Source organism: Dermacentor andersoni, chromosome 7 (genome assembly GCF_023375885.2).
Source record: "Dermacentor andersoni chromosome 7, qqDerAnde1_hic_scaffold, whole genome shotgun sequence".
NCBI lineage: Eukaryota > Metazoa > Arthropoda > Arachnida > Ixodida > Ixodidae > Dermacentor > Dermacentor andersoni.
This window is the reverse complement of record NC_092820.1, coordinates 134,570,882-134,581,966: the sequence shown is the minus strand read 5'-3', so window position 1 is coordinate 134,581,966 and position 11,085 is coordinate 134,570,882.

Genomic DNA, 11,085 nt, shown 5'->3' with positions numbered 1-11,085 from the left:
GAGTTCCAGGCACCGTTAGTATGTACCTTGCCTCTCACACTGTACGCGTTTCACGAGATAGAGGCATCTAAGAGCTGTGCTGCAGTGAAATAGTTTACGACTCTACCATTTCGAGCATACAGTTTCATACAATAATTACTAGAGGTTACTCTGGCGCCAGTGCCGACGCTAGCTGCAAGCAGGGCAAATCAGCCAGCCTGGGATTGACGGTCAGTACTTCGATTGACCTAAACTTCGTCCTTTTGGTTTCAAACGGCTTTGTGAAATTGCAAGCGGATCATTTTCAACGAAGTACGGTGCTATAATTAAGCAAATAAACAATAATATAGTTATCCGAAGGCAGCATTCCAGCACAGGACCTCTAGCATACAAGCCTGATATTGTAACCATTGCGCCACGGACGCATGCGTCAACGAGCTGCACAGAACACGCTTAACTCGCGGTCAACGCAGCACGTTGAAAGGCTTGGCGCGTTTCGATCCGCAATTGCACTCGAAGAAACCGACGCATCAGAAACAGCACGAGTAAAACACGACATTATGGACACCACTGAAAATTTGAAAAAAGATATATGTTGTACTGCATTTAATTATGTCCATGTAATATTAAGTGTAATTCACAGCGAATGAAATCATTTCTTCGTATAACATGCTGTCTTTATTACTACTATGGCGAGAGCGATTATATGGACACTCCAAGTGAATTCTTGCTGTCTTCGATGCGATGTTCCGTATATATTTAGGTATATGTATGCTATATGTCACATCGTGCTAAAGTTGCTCATGCCAGGTCCTGCATTCCTGACAAAATTATTCCTCAGAGTTTGGGAATGGGCGCCCACATACAAATGCAATGAAACAAATCACCGACAGCGCATGCATTTTATCTTAAGTCTTCTCAGGGTTAAATATTAAAAGTGCAAAATAATAACAGAGCACAAACCTGAAACTGATGCAACTTTATTGGTGCGGCTGCGCACTACTTCCGGGATCCGTCCAGGAAAGAGGTTTGAAACATACCCGGCCAGAAAAAGCGGTGGTGAAGTCGCTAATGAATATGTTTGCTTTACTTAATAGACATAAATGAAATTTCCTGGTGGCAGGATTCAAAGACAGCACAACGACTCCTTTTTACTTAGTCTCCTTGCGTTTACATTAATTCATACGGCTAATACACCTTCCAGTCTTACAATTCCTGTAACATTCTAGCATGTTGCTACCGCATCAATTGCTTCGGCCGTATGGCGAAACAGCGATCTTATTAACACCTCAAAACACCCACTTGATATACACATATACATGCTTCATGAGGCCAAGAATGCTTTGCTTTACGTAGATGTCAACAGGAGCTGAGTCTGCCTGTTTTTACCCTGCTGAATTTATTTCAAACAAAATGAGTATTATTTCGTCTTCTCTTGTTCGAATAGGCCAAAGACAGACAGACAGACAGACAGACAAAGAACTTTAATAACAAGGTCCTGAGAAGCTTTGCCCTAGGGCAGAGCTGCGGGCCGCTCCCACGTGGGGACGGGTAGGCCGAGCCTAACCGCCGCATCGTGGGCTCTCTGGACCGCCCAAGTTTGACGTGCATACTCTGAGCTCCGGATGGCAGAGCTCCATTCTTGTTCCGTGATGCGATTGGGTCCCTGTAACGAGGGGCATCGCCAGAGCATGTGTGCCAAATTGCTAACAGCCCCACAGTCGGGGCAAGTAGAGCTGAAAGCCTCTGGAGTGATTGTGTGGAAAAGGGCCAGGTTTGGATAGCACTGCGTCTGAAGCATGCGTAAAGTGGACGCCAGAGGTCTGGCCAGTTTGCAGTGAGGGGGAGGATAAGTCCTCCTACCCAGGTGATAGTGCGTAGTAATTTCGCTGAAAGTAGTGAGAGTGTCCCGAAACTCGAGAACACCGGAGTCTGAGCTCAATCTTGCTCCCGCGCGGTGGGTTAGTGCGCACGCTTGGGAGTGGGCAATGTCATTAAGATTGGGAAACGAGTCAAGCTGGGGGTCGAGGTGAGCCGGAAACCACGTGATGGTGTGCGGAGAGATTATCTTGTTCTTGAGAATCTTGTGAGCCTCCTCAGCGATGGATCCTGAAGCGAAAGCCCTGACCGCCGACCTCGACTCAGTGAAGATTTGTGATCTGCTGTTGTCTAGGAGTGCTATAGCAACTGCGACCTGCTCTGCTCTGGTTGGTGTTGAGCACTTCAGGGAAGCCGCATTCACTATCTGTCCGTTGTGATCAACGAGGGCAATGGCGAAGTTAGACGACTGTCCATATTGGGCTGCGTCGACAAAACATGCCGAGTAGGGATCGTCTTTGGTACGCTTGAGGAGGGCGAGGGCGCTTGCCCTGCGTCTGCCTACGTTGTGTTGAGGATGAACATTACGGGGAAACGGTGCAACTCGTATGTTGTTCCTTTGATTTTCTGAAATTTCATATTTCCGCTCTTTCATGAGGATAGGGTTGATCCCAAGAACTGCCAGGATCTTCTTTCCAGCCGGGGTAGAGGATAGACGGGCCAGTTGGGCTGACTCCTGGGCCTCGATTATCTCGTCCAGTGTGTTGTGCACTCCTAGTTGCAAAAGGAGGTCCGTGCTCGCCCGTAACGGAATGCCTAGTACTTTTTTTATACTTTTTCTGATGAGCGTGTTTAATCGTTTCTTCTCGGAGTTATACCAGTTGTGCATGGCTGCCACATAAACTATATGACTCATGAGGAAGGCGTGGAACAACCGGAGGAGGTTGTCTTCCTTTAAGCCTCCACGCCTATTCGAGACTCTGTTGATGAGTCTCATCATGTTCTCAGTCTTGGCTGTGAGCTTGTTGAGCGTAGTATTATTACCGCCATTGGATTCGATGAAGATGCCAAGGACCCGAATGGTGTCTACTCTGGGGATGGTACAGCCGCTTTTAGTGTGGAGTTTGATGTTTATTTCAGACAACGGTTTCCAGCCTCTAGGTTTGGGACCTCTCCTGACTGGCCTGTAGAGGAGGAGCTCAGACTTTCTCGGGGAGCATCTAAGCCCCGTATTTTCCAGGTACATCTCTGTTTGATCTACAGCCTCCTGTAAGCCGAATTCAACAGTTCCTTCGCTTCCTCCGGTGCACCAGATTGTGATGTCATCAGCGTAGAGCGTATGATTGATCCCTTCTATGTTGGAGAGCCTTTCCGATAATTTCTTCATGGCGATGTTAAAAAGCAGTGGTGAGACTACCGCTCCTTGTGGTGTGCCTCTGGGGCCCAAACTGAAATTGTCGGACTTGAGGTCACCGATTTTGAGCGTGGCCTTGCGATCCCGGAGGAACGAGCTTATGTATCTGTGGAAGGCGTCTCCCAAATGGAGCTCTGAGATGGAGTTCAGAATGTGAGCATGGGATACATTGTCAAAGGTTTTCTCCAGGTCTAAGCCTAGGATGCCTCTTATATCTCTTGTGGTGTTGTCAATGATTTGACATTTGATGAGTTTCGTGACGTCTTGCGTTGACAGGGCCGGACGGAAGCCGATCATGTTGTACGGAAACAATCCTTGTTTCCCGGTGTGCCTAGAAATTCGATTGTGTATGACATGTTCCGCTACTTTCCCCACGCAGGACGTGAGGGAAATGGGTCTGAGGTTTGAGAGACTCGGGGGCCTTCCAGGCTTTGTAATTAGGATGACCGAGGCCATTTTCCAGGACTCCGGGACAACCCCTCGTTCCCATATTCCATTAATCTCCTCTGTCAACCATTCTATAGAGCTGTCGTCCAGGTTTCTGAGGGCACGGTTGGGGATGCCATCAGGACCAGGGGCAGACCTGCCATTTAGATTCTGGAGAGCTTCCCTTACTTCGCATGCCTTGAAGGGGTTATCTAGCTCGGGGCAAGATGAGCCTTTGTAGGGGGGATAGTCTTCGTCACTCGAGTTGCCCAGTGGCAGATACTTGTGAGCTAGTCTGTCGAGTACGGCCTGCAATGTCTCTGATTGCGATTCCTGGTGCAAAACCTTCGCTATCACTTGTCTTTGGTTTGACTTGGTATTGGTATCATCGAGCAGATGCTTGAGTAGGTTCCATTTAGCTCCAACTCTCATCTGGCCATCCACGGAATTGCAGACCTCATCCCACTGTTGTCTGCTCAAGGTTTGGCAGTGATCTTCTATAGTTTTGTTGAGCTCCGCGATCTTTTTTCGGAGCCTTCGGTTGAGTTTCTGCCCTTTCCATCGTTTCACCAGTGACGATTTAGCTTCTAGAAGATGAGCGAGGCGGCTATCCATCCTGTCCACCTCTAGTTCAGCCTGTATTTTCTTTGTCGCCGCACTGATATCCTGCTTTAACTGTTCAGCCCACTGCTCCAGGCTAAGTGCTGAGTCATGCGTTTGTGCTCGCTGTTCCCGAATCTTGCGAAAGTAATCCCAATCTGCAATAATGAACTCTTTGAGGTTCCCGCTTCTCACGTTGACGGAGGTGGCCACGATGTTGTGATCACTGCCAAGGTCAACTTGGAGGTTGGACCAAGATGCCGATTCCACATTCCGTATGAAAAAGAGATCGGGTGTGGTATCCCTAGAGCAGGAGTTGCCGATCCTGGTCGGAAAAGCCGGATCTGTTATAAGCGTGAGGTTATTATTGAGTGTAGTTTGCCATAGGTGAAGGCCCTTGCGGTTAGCTTGTTGGTACCCCCATGCTTGATGCGGAGCGTTGAAGTCTCCGGCCATAAGGAGTGGAAATGTCTTGGCCTTGCTTGTAGCCCTGTTGATAATTGCCGCGAATCGTTGCCTGAGGTCTTTGGGTGTACTGTATATGTTAAGTATAAATATACTTGTCTTGAATGGTCCGCTGGGGATGATTTCAACAAGCGAGTGTTCAACCTTATTGGATTCAAGATTCAGATCGTGGGCTATGAACGCACATTTGTTCGTGACTAATGTGCTGATTCCCCTCTTCCCATCAGCATATTGGGTATGCGATTTATAGCCTGGTGGGGTGACCTTATCCGTGAGCGTTTCTTGTAATAAGATTACATGTGGCTTTTCCGAGTGGGTCCGAATGAACTTTTGGAGGACGCTCCTTTTACGATGGAATCCCCTATGTTCCACTGCCAGATGTTAATTACCCTGTGATGTGCCGCCATGGTGGGACGTAGTAGATAGCTTGTATTATAAAGTGCTGCGGAGCGCAGCCGCTGCCGACCTTTCAGTGTCAGTGTTATTCACTTTTTCCAACGGTGTAACTGAAGCCATTGTAGAAACGTGGCGTTCCAGATTATCGCATCTGATTCCTAGTGCTCTGACCGCCTCCGCAAGTTTGTCAATAACAATTTGAACTTTTTCGAGGGATTCATCAATTTTATCTATCGTTTTTTCCAATTTTCGAACACTGGCGCTCTTGTGTGAGGCATGAACTGCCAGCGCCCTCTTTTTGGGTAGACCATTGGCAGTCGGTTCCGCTACGGGGATCTCCATGGGCGTTTCTACTGCAGGGGCCTGACTGGGTTGAACTGCCTCTCGCTTGCTGGCTTTTTTTAGTTCTGCAATTTCTGCTTTGAGCTGCTCCATTGCGTATTTTAACGAAGCGTTTTCTCTTTCTAATTGTGCAATCCTGTCGTGCTCTGGCGATTGACCCCCCGTTACCTTTTTCGGTGATTCCTTGACCCGGTCAGCCCATGTGGTACCACGATGAGCAGGCTCCTGGATCTGAACTGCAGGCCCCCTGGAACGAGAGTGGCCTCTGGAGCGGGAGCGGGTCCCGGGGGCCTTGCGGCCTCTGGAAGACGAGCGTTCCGTCGAGCGACCCCTAGAAGGGGCACGGTCCTGGTGGCCGCTATCCTCGCCCCCAGGGTCTCGGGATCGGCTCCTGGATCTGTGCGAGCTGCTGAGGGTCGGCTTGAAAGGCATTGGCGACCCGGTTGGTTGTTTGGATTGGTCGCGGTTGCGCCGTTCTCTTCTCCGTTGTCTAACTACAAACGGAATTTAGAACCTTTGCTTGCAGGTTCTGTCAGCCGTGGGATGAGGGCCTCCGCAGAGGGTGCACCTCGGTGTACATTCGTGCTTATCGTCCGGGTTGCTCGCACCACAGCCGCGGCAGATGGCATTTTCAGGGGCTGGGCAAACGTCAGCTCTATGGCCAAGCTTTCCACATGCGTAGCAAACGTCAGTTTGTCTGCGATAAAGTGAGCATTTGATCAAACTGGGACCGCATTTTACGTAGTCCGGGACTTTGAGTCCATCAAACAGGATGACTACCGTGCTTGTGTTCTTGATTCGTCTCACCTCGAGGGCGCTTGGATTCTTGGGTTGAATAATGAGGCTTTTGAGCTCCTCTCGATCGATGGTGGGATCAATGTCACGAATAACTCCCTTGCATGTGTTTTCGGGGGCTGCGATATATGTACTAACTTCGTAGCTTGCTTGTCCAATGAGTATAGCTTTCACATCGGCCTAGGCCATAGCGTTGCGTTTTGATGGCGTGCTTGCCACCAATATGTTTTGAACCATGTTCGGACATATAATATCCTCCGCCGTATCCGCTTCCGTAAGTCTAGCAGCGGTAGTGAGGGCTTGGGCAACTCTGAAGTGGCCCATCTTCTTGATGTCCAGTCCTCCACGGGGACGGATTATGATTCGAACATGTTCTTTCGGCAGGCGAGGCAATCTCGAAGCAGTCATTAGCCGTGTCTTGACACTCGCCGTAGCCTGGCTTTTATTCCCGCCACGTCGCATGTCGGTGACTCGGCCGCCCTGCCCGAGCGGGTCCTGGATGATGGGTTTTCGCTTGTGTAATGCCGTGGTCCACCCAGCGTTTTCATTGACTTCGTCGGGAGAGATATCCTCACCCTCAACGGTGACTTGCATAGCTGTAGACATCGTGGCTTGAGCGTGCGGAACCGCGCTGAGCCCGCCGTGCCTCTGCCGGGCTGTGGTCGCACAGAAAAGTCCTCGAGCGATTGGGAAAATGTCCACCCACCGTTGAAAACTTGGCATCGGCGAAATCCTTGCAACTTTAGCCGTCGATTAGTACCGACATCTTCAAGATTGAAGCAAGTTCTCGACCTTTAGCATGTAGAGAAGCAGGAGAAGCAGATATTGACGCACTCTCTCGTTTCTTCTTCTTCTTCCCCATCCAATAGGCCAAAGAGGCAGATGAGAAATTCATGGATTGTCAGTCGGAAAATATGTGGGAGCCGCTTTTCTTCCAGGCACGTTCGTGTAATGCAGACAGCGAGCAACCTTCAGTGCACGTTCACACTCGCGAATACGGCGTCATGAGCGACGCGTGAACCATTTCGGCGACTGCGAGATCCGCTGAAAGGGCGCTTTGCACACTAATCGGTTCCAAACCGATATATGTCTTAGCTGCTGCCGGAAACCTTCGCCGGGCCCCAATTCGAACGCCAATAGAGAGAGAAAGCCGGCCCACCACCGTCGTTGACCCAGTCTGTTCTCTGGTAAGTGCTGCTTCTGCTCCTGATGCATAGGCAAAGTGGCCTTGCCAAGAGGCCCAGAAATATCGCTTCTTCTTACTCGAGACTTGTGTTCCCGATTGACACGAAGTGCATTCTTTTTCCCTCGTCTTTGTCGTGTTGCCGATGTACGTAAACATTATCAAAACAAACACGCAATCTCAAAGCCCGCGTGCACATCCGGTATTGTCCACGCGGGCGTGTAATATGGCGCGAACTTTCCAGATGACGCGAGTGCTCAGATAAAGCTAAGCTCTCATGATAATTTTAAGGTACCTCCACTCTTTGAACTCTGCCGCCGCCACGCGAGATCCCCGCGGACTCCTCGCCCTTTGTGCTATCGCTCCGCTGGAACCGCTCTTGCGCCGGTTTATCTGCACGATGATTGGTCTTCCTGCGTTGCCCTTGGAAACGCGCGAATCATTCTTTTTGCCTGTTTTCCTTTTTCGTTGCCATTTTCCTCCTTAGCTCAGCGGACTTGGAGAAACAAACGCTGCACGCTGTGTTTCCTGTGGTGTTGTGCTGACGCTATGCCGTGCTATAGCGCATAAGAGTGCAGCAAGAAGTTCGAAGATGGTTATGGCGGTTCTTTTATGATACCACAAGGATAGTGGAACCGCTTGCACTAGGAGCAGTGGCTGCACAACATTAGCCAAAAGAACTTTGTTCCGACAAAGAATAGCGTTGTTTGCGAGATACGGCGCCTTTCTTATTGCTCGTATGAAAGCGTGCCCTAGTGCTACATTTTTTAGTATTCTTCTGGCCGGCTCATGGGTGTTCTGCTGCGACAATTATTGTGTTGCATAAAAATGGATTTGTCCTCACTATGCTGAATTTTCTTCTTGTACGCCATCACCTCGCACGTCGTCAACTGTTATCCAGTGGTTAATGCAGCACTATTGGTTCTTATTTGCGCTGTGAACAATTACGCGCGAAGATTCAGCCTCCTATAGCCTCTCTATCTCTATCCATCACTTTTGTGATTGTTAGGATCCGTTGCCCTTTTTAGTGAAAATATAAACAGGGGCCTGAAAAAGAGTTTTCTTTCCAGCTTGCTTCGAAGTGTGCGCCAGTCACTTAGATACAATAAATGCAGGTCCTGAAAAAATTAATAGCAAGTATACCGTGGTATTGCGACTGAAGCGCGCTAGCTATCTCACATTGTGTTTCTTTTTTTTTTTTCTGGTCTTTTATTTGCTTTCATGTGAGCTGCCATGCACGCATGTGTGGGTGACGATTATTATTTGGTTTTCTCGCGGATATAGGCAATGTGCAGAGGATGTGCACATGATCGCGCCTGCTTGCTCGCAGTGAAATTGCGCAACCGTCCTATTCAGTTTAGAGATCACACCGCGAAAGATACTTTCACATTGAGAAGACAAACACATGAGCTAATGAAGCACCCACGACTAATTCATTATAAGAAGGCAGGCTGAGTGCAATACCACGAAAGGGAAAAATTGGCATTCACCCGAATGTAGCACGAAGCTACAAAGGAAAGCCATGTGAGTTTCTCAGAAAGAACGCCTTCCAGTTGAGGAAAGTTCCTCCCGGTTCGAACTTTTCCTCAACTGCGAGTCATTCTTTCTGAGAAACCGGTATGGATTCCTTTGTAGCTTCGTGCTACATTCGGGCGGATGACAATTGTTCCTCTACGTTGCGAGATTCCGTAGAACTGATTTGCTAAATATTATGTCTGCGGTGCACAAGCGCGCACAGGCGAGAAAAAGAAGCCACTAACAGAGGGATGTGCCACAAGCAATGCTCTTTCAGATGCACAAAGTAAAGCAACTTATTATGCGGCACAAGAAGAAACATGTCAGGAAAATGTAAATCGCCTCAAAGCTCCTTTCACATCAGTGTGCCCAATTCATGCGGCTTTAAGAAGAAACCAACCTCCTCATTAACCTTATCTTCAGCATTCTCGATGCGGTTACCACAATTTTTCAGTTTCCTACAGCACTAAGGCACGCACTTGGAGCAAAACCAAGCGCCTGCATCGAATACTGCGGCTCGTCCGCTGGTGCCAAGGAGAAAAAGCGTGCCGTGCGCAGCGCGCGAAGGCGGCGCGCGAGGATAATCGAGGAGGAAAGCACCGCGGGGAGGAGAGTGTCGCCACTTTCGAATTGTCAAAGGGTTTTAGATATCACGGATTGGCAGTGGTTCTGTCGGTGCAGTGGGTAAGCAATGGGAACCATGCAGCATTTTGGAGGCAGGAGAGTTCCGGCCTCTACAGACGCTGAATGCCCTGTGTGAACCTTGCGTTAGTGAAAAATTGGTTGGGATCATTTTTAAATGAGGTGGGCCCACTTTCGCGAGCGCCACTTCATTATTGATTTTATTATTCCAAATTTCTTAGACAGCATATGGTAGTCAGTATATAAAAAGGTGTGCTTGGTCAGATTCTATCGGCATGTTCGTTTTCAGGATGGGTGAAACATATCAGAAAACTTCACTCATGCAAGGAATGCTTCACAAATAGTAAAAGTAGTAGGAATTAAAAAGGGGAGCAGTGCAGTTGTAAGATTACATTGCAATCCGAAAAGGCGCTTTCTATTGGTTACGCGAGTGGATCTGGAAGTAAATGAAACTTCTTGTACATTATCATTCTTTAAAACGTTTTTAACAATTCGGAAACATTGCAGACCCACATAAACTTTCTCTTTTCTTCTGGTATGCCTTCGAATCGGAGCGGACGTTTATTTTTTTTTTATAATGTGAGACAATACATTCACGGGTCATTTCATGGGCTAAGAAGCGGTTTGGGATTTCACAATTGGAGGCACTTGGAGACACTTCACAATTGGAGACACCGCAGTGCTCACCTGCTCACTGCAGCAACACGGTGCCAAATAAAGTGTTCTCGCTAATGCGAACTGATACTGTTCCATCGCTTAACATGGGTACCGAGCTTGATAACAGCTTAATAACAGGTGCGTGAATAGACGTCCTAGCTGCTAAGCTAATCTTCATATCATCTCATAGGCAGTGCACTTCAAGAGCTATAAAACAGGAGGCAAAGCGCGAATGCTTAGGGTAAAAACGTAAGAAGCAGTTTCTGCACGTGTCCACGAACAGCAGTATGTTCATTGTGATTGCTAAAACGCAACGTCCAGCCAGATAGTAAATGTTGTGAGGCAGCCTTGTTGCTTGCTGGATCTCGCATTCATATTTGCAGCGTGGATTTGAAAAACACTTACGCAGGACAAAATACGTAGACTGGACAAGCACCCGCGCTATCCCATCTACTTGTTTCGTCCTGTGCAAGTGTTTTTCAATTTCGCGCTACAAGCATGAATGCGAGGCACACAAAAGTGCTGCGCATATTCGTAACCTTTCTTTTCTTCATTCCATAAAAACGTGCAATATGCATCTGCCATCTGGGACACAGAACCCGTTTATATTGCACAATACTAATCAATCGATAACATACAGTTCTTGTAAAACCATGTGTCTTTTAGTGACTGACTACTTGCATTGCAATAGAGTCACTGTTCTTGAAAACACGTGCTAAATGCTTACGCTATAGTGTCGGCATAAGGTAGTTCGCCTTTCATTACACACACACACACTATCAAACATCGCATGATGCTCTCCTGCAGAATACACACACCTTTCTATGCCGATATTCTTTTATACTTCACACTC